The sequence below is a fragment of the Zingiber officinale genome, chromosome 8B (genome assembly GCF_018446385.1).
Source record: "Zingiber officinale cultivar Zhangliang chromosome 8B, Zo_v1.1, whole genome shotgun sequence".
In the NCBI taxonomy this organism is placed as follows: domain Eukaryota; kingdom Viridiplantae; phylum Streptophyta; class Magnoliopsida; order Zingiberales; family Zingiberaceae; genus Zingiber; species Zingiber officinale.
The window spans coordinates 49,294,069-49,306,975 of record NC_056001.1 but is presented as its reverse complement, the minus strand read 5'-3'; positions in this window follow the sequence as shown (position 1 = coordinate 49,306,975).

Sequence of the window (12,907 nt, the reverse complement as noted above, 5' to 3'; positions counted from 1 at the left end):
ACAATGCTTTTCTCTCCCATCACATTCTCTTTCATTTTTTTTTCTCATCACACTTTCTCTCTCATCATACTTTTCTTTCATCACATTTTCTCTCTCCTTAATTACTCCCATCATACACTCTCTTTCCTTATTTTCTCTCATCACACTTTCTATCTTTTCATTCTCTCTCATCATACTTTCTCTCTCATCATGCTCTCTCCCATCACATTATATTTCCTCATTTTCTCTTATCATACTTTCTCTCTTTTCATTCTTTCCCATCACATTTGCTCTCTCATCACACTTTTTATTTCATTATTATCTCTCATCATATTTTTCTCTCACATCAAAATTTGGATTCATTTCGATAGAAAATATTCAACTAATTAGATATTATTTTTATGAGTGATACTCATGCTCATACTCATTCCCATTTCATAATACTATGAATCTCATTGTTATTCTGATTCCTAGGAAAGAACTAAACATCACCTGAGTGTATATGTACACTAGGAAATAAATGGGATTAGACTTAGGAACCAACTCAACCAGAGTATGGGTACTCCATGCAAGATTGTTTGAAGCTAAATTAGGAGTTAGAGCATGTTATTGAGGTCCACCCACAAGTGTGAGCAATGTTAGTAGTGACTACTACCTATTGAGTCCCCCTGTCCCGATGCAATCCTAAAGAACAAACAGGGTACGTTCTAGAATGACATGAGCAAAAAAGGTATGCAACTCCTCCCGAATAGCGACCTAGTAGGGGACTTAAGGAGAATAAGCAATCCACTTAGGGGGTTATTAAAACGATATTGGGAGGCACAGTAGATGAAGATTCCAATCGAACATAGAACGTCTATAATTAATGAGAAAGCATGACGATGAGCAATTTGGAGACTCAGGCTGGGATCAGAACTAGGGTTGTACACTATATCTTCCTTCTATACACTTCCCTCTCCACTCTATATCTAGATTTTAAAATTTCAAATCCTCTAAGTCTATCAATGAGTTTCAGTAAAAATCCATTAATAATCTTAGTCAGCTCTGATGAGACCCAATCCAAGTCTTGTATAATTTGGTAGTGCTCTTTAGTCTCACCATGCTCAAAAGTCTTAGATTCAAGATCTTCTTAGCCATGCACAATATGTTTTCAAAAATTCAATCGGCATGCCAATTGACACAAACCAATAACTGTTGGGACCTTGACGTTCGCTAGAGGGGGGTGAATAGCGTCTCACCCAAATCGTCGCTTCCTACGCTTGTTAGTGCACAACGGAAACAAAAATACTAACAAACAAAAGGAAAGCTAACCCAATGACACGTTGTTTAACGTGGTTCGGAGATGAAGCTCCTACTCCACGGCTGTCCATAAGGTGGACGATCCCGATCCGTCGGTGGATGACTCCTCGGAAAACCTCCAGCTAGCTCGTGTAGCTCCTTGTGGGTGGAGAAACCTCGCCACAACCTTGTATAAGCACGCTAGATCACTTGAGCACTGGGAGACTCTAATTAGGGTTAACCACCACTAATTTCGTCAACTTTAACCAAGCTTCCAATGTTTGGTTATATAGGCCACGGGTTGGAAAACCCCGCCTACCAGTCGACTGCCAAAACATGCAGTCGACTGCCCTTCGTGGAAATTCTACCGTTGCAGTCCAACGGCCCGATACCAGCCCTCTGTTCGCTCCCAGTAGACTGCACCAGTCGACTGATGAAACCACCAGTCGACTGCTACAGTAAACCCTAATTCTATGATTTTGCCCCGAGTACATTCACTCAGCGCTCGTTCTCGTCCGACCAACCTAGACCTAGCCTTCTAGCCTCCTCCATCAGCCTTGCGTTCCTCAGATGCCTCCCCATCCTTCACGTCTTGCCTTCTGGAGCTTACATCGGCCTTGTCATTGTTGTCGGGTCTTCATTTGCCAAGAGGTTGCACCTCCGGGACTTCGTCCATTGACAAGTCACACTTGGACTTACGTTGCCAAGACTACATACTTGGACTTACACCGCCAAGACTCATCCTTGGACTTTCCTCCTTTGCCAAGATCACACTTGGACTTTCCTTGTTGTACCTGTATCCTGCACACTCATAATGCATATCAAATACAACAATAATTCTAACTTAAACTTTTGCCCAAACATCAAAACCTAGGGTCACTAGATTGCTCCAACAATCTCCCCCTTTTTGATGTTTGACAACCCGTTTAAGTTAGAGAAACATTATATCAATAATAATGCAAATAAATATGCAATCTACACATGCATAAATCATGGAACCTAATCATAGGCTCCCCCTTCACCTAAGCTCCCCCTTGAGCTAGGATTTATTGCAAAGGTAAACTTCTCTCCCTTTGCTAATAAATGAGCAATCACTCCCCCTTCACCTAAGCTCCCCTTTGAGCTAGGATTTCTTGCAAAGGTATGTAGGTTTCCCACTTAAACCTAAATTTTTCCCCCTTTGCCATACATCAAAAAGAGCTCCAACAATATCCCAATTATTGGACTCTTTGACCTCTAATGACCATAAACATCATGTATTAATCCCCCATAAGATTACATACATGTTCACCACTCTTTTGATCATTTTCTAATGTTGAAAAATATTTTTAGACCATATCAGTCGACTGCTATAAGTATCAGTCGACTGTCATCGTCAAAATGAGCTTACAGAGACATTCTGTGCTCATGAACAGTGTTACCAGTCGACTGGTAAAACCAGAAGTTGACTGGTAAAACCAGAAGTTGACTGGCCTCGTCAAAATGAGCTTACAGAGGTCCTCTGTGCTGAAAATTACTGTTACCAGTCGACTGGTAACTGTACCAGTCGACTGGTACTCTTTTTGGGCAAAAATCAGCCTTTTTTACCCACTTTCAGAAATGTGCCAAAAATTTCACAGACCTCTAAAAAATCCCAAATTTTGTGGAGAGGTCTATTTTATCCATGTCTACTTGGAAAAAATATATATAAAAATATATTTATCACAGATACCAAGATTGACATAAAATTTAACACTAGCTAAATGGTTCAATTGAACCTTGACCTAAAGTCCTAGTTTTGACTTCCTCTTGATGTATCTGCCCATACTAAACCATAATGCATCCCTAGCATTAGTTTATATGGCATATATACATCAAAAACTAATTTTCATGCAATATGAACCCAATTCATATTTCTATGCACGAAACATATCTCAATTGTGCCAACCCACTAGGTTAGAGGCTTAAGTCTGTCTCCTAACCATTTGACGCATTTGATAACCCATCTACCATGGGTCCCAAAGGCTCTTCCTAACCTTAGGAATCTTAACCTTAGTCACCTCCCTTAGTGACTCATCCACTATGGCTAGGCCACTTCGGTGCATCTCGGGTGACACTTGGCCTACAAAACTCACCTTCTTAACCTTAGACACATTGTCTTTGGTTAATTTCTTCTTGTCCTTAACTTTGGACATCTCATCCTTGCCATAATTATATGTCACCCTGGCATATTCCTTCTTATTGGCCTTAGATGACTCTCCATTATCCTTGGTCACACCTCCCTTACTAATGTCATGTACTACCTTAGCACTTGACCTCTTTTTGGTCTTGGAGGGACCTAATTTGATATTTTTGGGTCTTTGACCACCCAAATATATGTCAAGTCCTTTAGGTCCAATAATGAACCTCTCTAGGACTTTCTCCATTTCCTCAAGCTTTGTCTTCAAGGCTTGATTTTCCAATTCTAGGATTCTAACCCTAGAATCAACATGTCCATCATGGACATTCCTAGACCTACCCTTCCTAGGCATGTGTCTCCCCTTCTTGGGATTAATGCTTAGGTTTTCACCCACTTTCCTTCCCTTAGGCAAAGTGGTTTGGGTCTTATTAGGTCTACCCTTAGTGTATGATTTCTTAGGGTTATCTACCATGTTAACCTTATTTCTATCATTATACCTAAATTCATGATTATGCTTAGGTAAATAATCTACATTATTTCTAACAAGCATATAAGAATTGGAGATTGGATTAAACTTCAAAATAGGGATTACCTGTAAGACCGATAGGTTCGATAGAGGGGGGGGGTGAATATCGATTCGAAAATATAGAGTATTAGCGCAGCGGAAAAGTAAAGTAGACACAGTTGTTTTTTACTTCGTTCGGAGCCTGTGACGACTCCTACTCGAAGGCCCGTGGTCCTTGACCACTTTCGTTGGGCAATCACTAGCAATTCGAATATGATTACAGAATGAATACAGGAAATGCTTAATGAAACAAAGTAATACCGACAAGAAAATTAACCAAAAACGAAGAAGCACTTTGTCGGAGCTTTGTTAGCGTCGCAGGAACGTAGAGCAGTGGGACCAGCAGTCGAAAGTTCTCAGTTGATGATTGATTCTGAAGCTCCTGCCTGGGGCTTCTTTTATATGCTGTCCCGGGCGCCTGGAATGTGACGTAGCTGCACAAACCATGATGCTTCCGTGGCGCCCGGATGCCCTCCGGGCGCCCGGACCCTCTTCTCCAGAAAGTCCTTCTCCTGCAAGAAAAGGTTAGTCCGAGGCAAATGTACCCTGCAGCAAAGAATGTTAGCACAGTTTTATAGATGAGCAAAGTATGACTTAGATTCCGTCTTTCCGAGACCGGAATCTAGTCACGATCTCGACTTAGATATCCGAAATGGATCTAAGTCGGATCGACGCCTAATGTTCCCTACCCAGAACGTCCTCGCAGATCACTCCTCCGTGACTTACCTCACTTACCGCAGACGCTCTTGACTCTCCTTTGACCCCCTAGGTCGGTCAGCCCGTCGACCCGCTTGGACTTCTCGCCAGCTATCCGGTCAGCCCGTCGACCTAGCTGGACTTCTCGCCAAGCGTCCGGTCAGCCCGTCGACCCGCTTGGACTTCTCGCCAGCTATCCGATCAGCCCGTCGACCTAGCTGGACTTTTCCTGCACACTTGATAAAAGTGTCAGACAACAACAAACCTAACTTAACCTGATTTGTCATTCATCAAAACCTGAGTTAGACCGTTAGTGCTAACCGCACCAACAATCTCCCCCTTTTTGATGGAATGACAGCCTGGTTAAGTTAGTGATAAAAAGTATGCAAAAAATCAAGCATGATTTTTGAGGTTTTTAAGGTTTAAGTTAGTTTTTTTTGAGTTTGCATTTAGTTGCCCTAACTTAACCAACCTAACTCTCCCCCTTTGGCATTCATCAAACAACAAGGGTAAACAATCATAGCGAGAAATACTGAAAACAATAATACCTTGAACAATAACTGAGTTTTTAAATCCAAGAGAAGATCAAATTGACTTGGGGGGGTATAAAGTTTTGAAAATTTGTTGAAAGCATTAGCTTTTAGCTTTTAGAAAAAAATGCTAAGTTTAGATAGGTTAATTTTCAAACATAAGTGTATAAGGTCTAAAAAAAATTTATCAAAACAAGTTTCAACTTTGAAATGCTACTTAAACATAAGTTTTTCAAAACCAAAATCCCAAAGCTAAGTTTGAAAAGTCTATTTTTCAAAACTAATTGAAATTTATTTTTCAACACTAAGTGTACAAGATTCAATTTTCAAAACAAGGAAAATAACTTTGAGAAGCTTAGTTTGTAAATTAAATTTTGTAAAATTTATCCTTCAAATTAAATTGTCAAAATTAAGTAAAGTCAAATCTTTAAGAAGTAGACTCAGGACAATTTTCAAAGTAAAATTAAGTTTAAATCTTTACTTTTAGTTTTCAAAATCTTTCAAATTAAGGAGTATTGGTAAACGTAAGATGAAATTTGTTTTTTAAAATCAAATTTTTCAAAGTTTAAAAGTATTAGATTCAAAACCATGGTTTAAACTACTTGAAAAGTTAAAAAAATTTGTGAGTTTAAAAATTTCACAATTTTAACCTACTTATTTTTAAACTTTGATTTTCAAAATTAAGTTTAAAATTCAATTTGGAAAAATAAATAGTTATATTTCTCCCCCTGAATTTGATATTTAACTTCAACCAGCTGTCTAACCAATTAGGTACTAACTATCTATTAGAAAATAGTAGCTTTCACTTGGTTAGTCAGATTAAGTTAATTATAATCAGTCAGTGTTTGACTCGACTGATGAACTTTAATCTGATTAATATTTGAATTGTATTTAACGTCCAGACTTATACTGATGCACTGAAATAAGCATCTTAAGTCCAGACAGATGGCCTATGCATCTCACCCCTTTCTATGTTTATCAACCACAAGCAAGGTAAACCTAAGGTGTTGGTGAGATGCTCAAGAACTAAACCTATGGGTACATGCTTTCTAAGGATGTAAGACTAGTCTAAGGCCAAAACTGTTTTTGAAAGTCTAAAAATGGAAATTTTGAGAACAAACAAGTTTAGCCTATAAGTTGATAAAGTCAGTTTTGAAAATATTTTTGAAGGATCCTAGTCTATTGAGCAAGAACATATTCAATGTAAATTTGAAATGTCACTAGATAAATCCAAAATATTTTACAAATAGTGTAGCTATAGAAGTAGGTCATCACTAAAGCTACTGAGATGATGAAGGGGGTGGTCCAGATCCCAAGGATCGAAGAAGTGTCATCAGCTCAGTGTGGCGGGTGTTCCCGGCAGCTCGTAACTCGGCAACCTCTCGCCGTATGTCCCGATGAAAATCTGAGTTCTCCTGTTGGAGACTCGCCATGGCTCTCTCTAGTCCGGTCATACGGTCGGCTAGAGTGCGGGAAGCGTGTCGTGGTGCTCGAGCTGGGGGTGGTGGTGGAGCCGGTTCGGCTTCCTCCGGAAATAGTGCGAGCATGAACTCGCCCATCCGTCGGATCGGGCCGGTGTCCCCCTCCGCTAGTCATAGTCCCGCCATCTCTATCTACCGGATGCCGCTTAGGAAAAGTTCAGAGGATATAACATCGAACTCGGTCATATGGGCCACGTCTCCTCTAGTGACATCAATGTGCAGTGAGGACATATAGGCTGTCAGAATGTGACCAAATGGCATATGGACACGACTGTCAGTCACGTATCCGGCTGCGTAAATGATGGTGGAGAAGATATGTAGGCTAATGTCAATCTCCAATCTATGAATCAGGGCATAAAGTAGGAATGAATGGAATGGGCGCATCACAGCGATGTCCCGAGTGGTCAGTGGTAAAATGCAAAGAACTACAACCCTATAAAGGGCGTAGTCCTGGACTCTAAGTTCTACTGACCTAAACTGTGTCACAGTGGGATCTCTCTCTCCCAAAAAATACGAATACATCGTATCGAGAGTAATATGTGAGTAGGGATCGTCGAACGGTAGATCCCTCGGAGGATAGCACAAAAAGGGGCAAGTAGAAGGACACAACTCTAAAAACTCTCGGATAGTCGTAGGGGTAAATATGATATCAGTGCCTGCTGCCCTAGTGGTATAGGTGAAGTCATCTATTTTTACTAAGTTATTGCAAAATTCGGCACATAGACTTATGTTTATTGGACTGGTACATTCTACAAGGTTGCTTAAATTGTAGTGGCCTATAACCTCTAAGGCAGGAGGACATGACCTTAAGAAGAATGCTCTATCTATGCACGTAGTCCTAATGGCCTTATAGATGGTGGACTCAAATTTAATCCTAAGTTCGTCTGTGGGAAACCTAGGGTCTGCACTAGCATTGGAGGGTCCAGCACCAGTATTTGTTCGTTTCTTACTGTATATAAATAATATATAAAAAAAATTTTAGAAGACAACAACAAAAAATATTTTAGAGAGGGGAAGAATATTTTACCGAGGAGCCATCGAAAAAATATAGATTTGACGACCTCGGTTGAATCGCAACAGCGTCTTTACCGCACGAAAATTTTAATTTAGAGTACTTTCGCACTGAGGTTCAAAGTGAACCTTGGCAAAAGTGAGAATGAGTGGGGCAGAGGTTGGGGGCGCCTGCTGCCCCTTATTTATAGGGCACTCCGGGCGCCCGGACTCTTTCCGGGCGCCCGGGGTTGCTGGGGCGGGGCGCCCGGGACCCCTTCCGGGCGCCCCCGACGAGAATACCAGGGGCGCCCGCCCCTGGTTTTTGACCCTCCTTTTTTTTTTTTTTTTTTTTTTTAAGTTAAAATTTTGAAAATACTTTTTAAGTTTAAAAAATTTAAGTTAAAATTTGAAAATAATTTTTAAGTTTAAAATTACAATTTTTAAGTTTAAAATTTTGGAAATAATTTTTAAGTTTAAAATTAAAATTTTGAAAATAATTAAAATTTTTGAAAATAATTATTAAAATTAAAATTTTTGAAAATAATTTTTAAGTTTAAAATTTTGAAAATAATTTTTAAGTTTAAAATTTTGAAAATAATTTTTAAGTTTAAAATTTTGAAAATAATTTTTAAGTTTAAAATTAAAATTTTTGAAAATAATTTTTAAGTTTAAAATTTTGAAAATAATTTTTAAGTTTAAAATTAAAATTTTGAAAATAATTTTTAAGTTTAAAATTAAAATTTTGAAAATAATTTTTAAGTTTAAAATTAAAATTTTGAAAATAATTTTTAAGTTTAAAATTAAAATTTTGAAAATAATTTTTAAGTTTAAAATTTTGAAAATAATTTTTAAGTTTAAAATTAAAATTTTGAAATTAATTTTTAAGTTTAAAATTAAAATTTTGAAAATAATTTTTAAGTTTAAAATTAAAATTTTGAAATTAATTTTTAAGTTTAAAATTAAAATTTTGAAAATAATTTTTAAGTTTAAAATTAAAATTTTGAAAATAATTTTGAAAATAATTTTGAAAATAATTTTTAAGTTTAAAATTTTGAAAATAATTTTTAAGTTTAAAATTAAAATTTTGAAAATAATTTTTAAGTTTAAAATTAAAATTTTTGAAAATTTAAAATTAAGTTAAGCCTTATTCATCTCACCCGATCTATATTATCAATCAGGGAATCCTATGATTTTGTGAGATGAAATTGGTTTGATTACAGACTTTTGGTTTAACTTGTGTTAGATTCAGATTTAGTTTTGGTTTCCACAAATAGGCATTCTTCGGATAAACTTCTAAGCTTGGTGAGTCACAGGGACATCATTAGAAGTAACCAACCTTTCGAAGTTTTCCGAATAGTCCTATCCACGGAACTTAGTACTAAATCTTGGTCTAACTGGTTAGGATTCGTTTAAGGGTAGCTTCGGTCAGTTCCACTTGGCCAAATGCACCAGATCGAAGCCATATCTTTCTAGACATGCGATGCCCAAGCTTCCCTAACGTACTATCATCCAAAAACTTCACCAGTACCATGAGTCAAGTTAACTTCGGTCTCTTTTTAACCAATCTTGATTACCCTGTCGGGTTATGTTAGTTTTGGAGGTGCCAGCTATTCTGGAGCCTCTTCCTGAATTATTGGCCATTAATTTAGATTTTTGGGTTTGTGTCGATTCTTTTTATAGTTATAGTCAACTTGGTGATAGTCTAAATTTTGAGTTTTGAATTTTGATTTTAAGTTAAATTTATTTTTTAGGTTTTGATCTGATTTATTCAAGTTTATATAATGTATTTTATCTTTAGGTATATAGAATTGATTAAGTCCTACTTGCGTGGTTAAGCACGCTTTCGGGACCCAAGCTTGTTTAGTTGCTTTGTGTTGGGTTAATAATGATTTAAAGGTTTTGTTTGATTTTGACTTATATCCAAGTCCGGTTTTATTATAGCATGCCTTTTGGTTATTTAGAATTAAATCTAAATTTTTAGATCTTGTTGTGAATTTTTCCAACAATTCTTTTAACTTATTAATTTCACTTTTTAATGATAAATTCTCCTCCTCAAGTGTTCGGTCTTGAGTTGAATTCGAATTTTTTAATTGTTCCTTGAGGTTTTGATTTTCCTCAAGAAGCGATTTATTTTCATTTTCCAATTTAACTAATTTTTTATTTAAACACGAGATAATTCTAAAGAATTTATGATTTAAGTTTCGGTATACCTCTTCGGAACCTTCGGAAACGAGTGCGGACTCGTGGCTCGATTCGGGTTCGGACCCGTCTTCCGATTCCTCTGATTCGTCTTCCGTTTCAGCTTCGCGAGCCATCAGCGCGAGGTGACTTTGGTGCTTTTGCCTTTCTCCCTCCGATTCGTCTGAGGAGGAATCGTCCCATGTTGCTTTGAGGGCTTTCTTCTTTGTTGACTTTGGTTTGTCAAGTTTCAATCTTGGGCATTCGTTCTTGTAGTGCCCCTTTTTGTTACACCCGAAACATGTGACATTTCTTGAGTCGGCTGGCGAACTGATCTTCTGAAGATCCTGTTTGTTGAAGCTTCTCTTTTTCCTGGTGAACATCTTCCTTACCAGGTTCACCAGGTGTTCTTCGTCCTCAGAGTCTTGATCGGAATCTTCTTCAGATTCGGGCTTGTTCTTCTTTTCTTTAGAGGAACCTGCAATTAAAGCTACACCTTTCTCGACCCCGGCGTTAGTTTGCTCATGAAGTTCTAATTCACAAAAGAGTTCATCCAATTTTAATTTAGATAGATTTTTTGAAATTTTGTAAGCATCTACAATTGATGCCCACAAATTATTTCGCGGAAAAGCATTTAACGCGTACCTTATTAAGTCTCGGTTCTCCATTTGGTGTCCTATCGCGTGGAGACCGTTGAGGATATCTTTGATCCTCGCGTGGAGCTGACTTGCCGTTTCACCTTCCTGCATTTTTATATTAAAAATTTTATTTAACAGCAAATCTCTTTTTGTTACCTTCGCGTCGCTTGTTCCTTCGTGCAGCTCGATCAGTTTATCCCAGAGCTCCTTAGCGTTTTCATGCGGTCCGACCCGGTTCAGTTCTTCTCGTGTTAGTCCGTAGTGTAGAGTGTTGATGGCTTTGTTCTCCATTGATGCCTTTTTCTTTAAATCATTTGTCCATTCTTCAGGGTCTATTATTTTCCCGGAGTTGTCTACTGGAATTTTATAAGCCTTTGTGACACTCATCCATTGGTCGTAGTCTGTCTTCATGTAGACCTCCATTCTTCTCTTCCAGTACGAAAAATCATCCCCGTTGAATAGGGGAGGACGAACTGTGCTGAAGCCTTCTTGTTGAGACATCTTATCCTGCACACACTAAATTAACTAGAAAAAAAATTCCAAGACTTCGTCTTGGATTAGCAGTGCGGGAAAAAAAATAGAAACTCTAAGTGTAACGAAAAAAATCTTCCAAAAAGATAATAATATCAGTTTGGAATTAAAAAACCCCTTCCTCGATTGGTGGTTGCACCAAATCGAGCGACTGCTCCGATACCACTTGTAAGACCGATAGGTTCGATAGAGGGGTGAATATCGATTCAAAATATAGTATTAGCGCAGAGAAAAGTAAAGTAGACACAGCGTTTTTTACTGCGTTCGGAGCCTGATCCTACTCGAAGGCCCGTGGTCCTGACCACTTCGTTGAGCAATCACTAGCAATTCGAATATGATTACGAAAAGAATACAGAAATGCTTAATGAAACAAAGTAATACCGACAAGAAAATTAACCAAAACGAAGAAGCACTTTGTCGAGCTTTGTTAGCGTCGCAGAACGTAGAGCAAGGGGACCAGCAATGAAAGTTCTCGATTGATGATTGATTCAAGCTCCTGCACGGGCTTCTTTTATCCGTCCGGCGCTGAATCCCCGGCGCTGAATGTGACGAGTTGCACAAACCATGATGCTCCACGTGGCGACGACTCATGGATGAAATTTGCCTTCCGGCGCCGGATCCTTCCGGCGCCTCGCGCCGGATCCTCCGGCGCCGGACCCTCTTCTCCGAAAATCCTTCTCCGCAAGAAAAGGTTAGTCCGAGGCAAATGTACCCTGCAGCAAAAGAATGTTAGCACAGTTTTATAGATGAGCAAAGTATGACTTAGATTCCGTCTTTCCGAGACCGGAATCTAGTCACGATCTCGACTTAGATATCCGAAATGGATCTAAGTCGGATCGACGCCTAATGTTCCCTACCCGGGAACGCGTCCTCGCAGTCACTCCCCTCCAGTGACTTACCTCACTTACCTGCCAGACGTCCGGTCAGCCCGTCGACCCGTCTGGACTTCTCGCCAAGCGTCCGGTCAGCCCGTCGACCCGCTTGGACTTCTCGCCAGCTATCCGGTCAGCCCGTCGACCTAGCTGGACTTCTCGCCAAGCGTCCGGTCAGCCCGTCGACCCGCTTGGACTTCTCGCCAGCTATCCGATCAGCCCGTCGACCTAGCTGGACTTTTCCTGCACACTTGATAAAAGTGTCAGACAACAACAAACCTAACTTAACCTGATTTGTCATTCATCAAAACCTGAGTTAGACCGTTAGTGCTAACCGCACCAACATTACCTTCCCTTTTACCTTTGAAGCTCCCCCTTGACTTGTGCTCCTCTTCTTTTCCCATTTCTTTAAGTGTGCCAATTTCTTGAGCTCTCCTCTCCTTGGGCACTTTGTGTGGTAGTGACCCCACTCACCACATGTAAAGCACCTAATGTGCTTCTTCTCCTTCTTCTTCCTACAACTCATATTAGTTTCCAAATTAACTTTAGTGAGTTTAGGGTTTACCTCCTTTACCTTCTTGAGCAAAGGACACCTACTCTTGTAGTGCCCCATCTTACCACACTCAAAGCATTTGATGTGATCCTTTGTGCTCTTCTTGGTAGTTGAGGTGGAGGGTTGAGCTTCCAAGATCTCCTCTTCCTTGGATTGCACTTCTTCCTCTTCACTTGAAGATGTGGACGATTCCACTTCTTCCTCCCTTGAAGATGTGGATGATACGTCCTCATCTTCCTTCTCCTCCTCGGATGTTGAGCTCGTGTCAACATTCGATTGATCCTTCTCTTCTTGGACCAATGAGTCCTTCTCCTTGGGTTCCTCCTCTTCTTGGATTTGTGTAAGACTCTCATGAAGCACAATTACCTTTTTCCAAAGGGCACTTGCATTCTCGTATTCACCTATATTCAATATCGCATTAGGAGGTAATAAATTAATTAAAATTCTAGTTACCT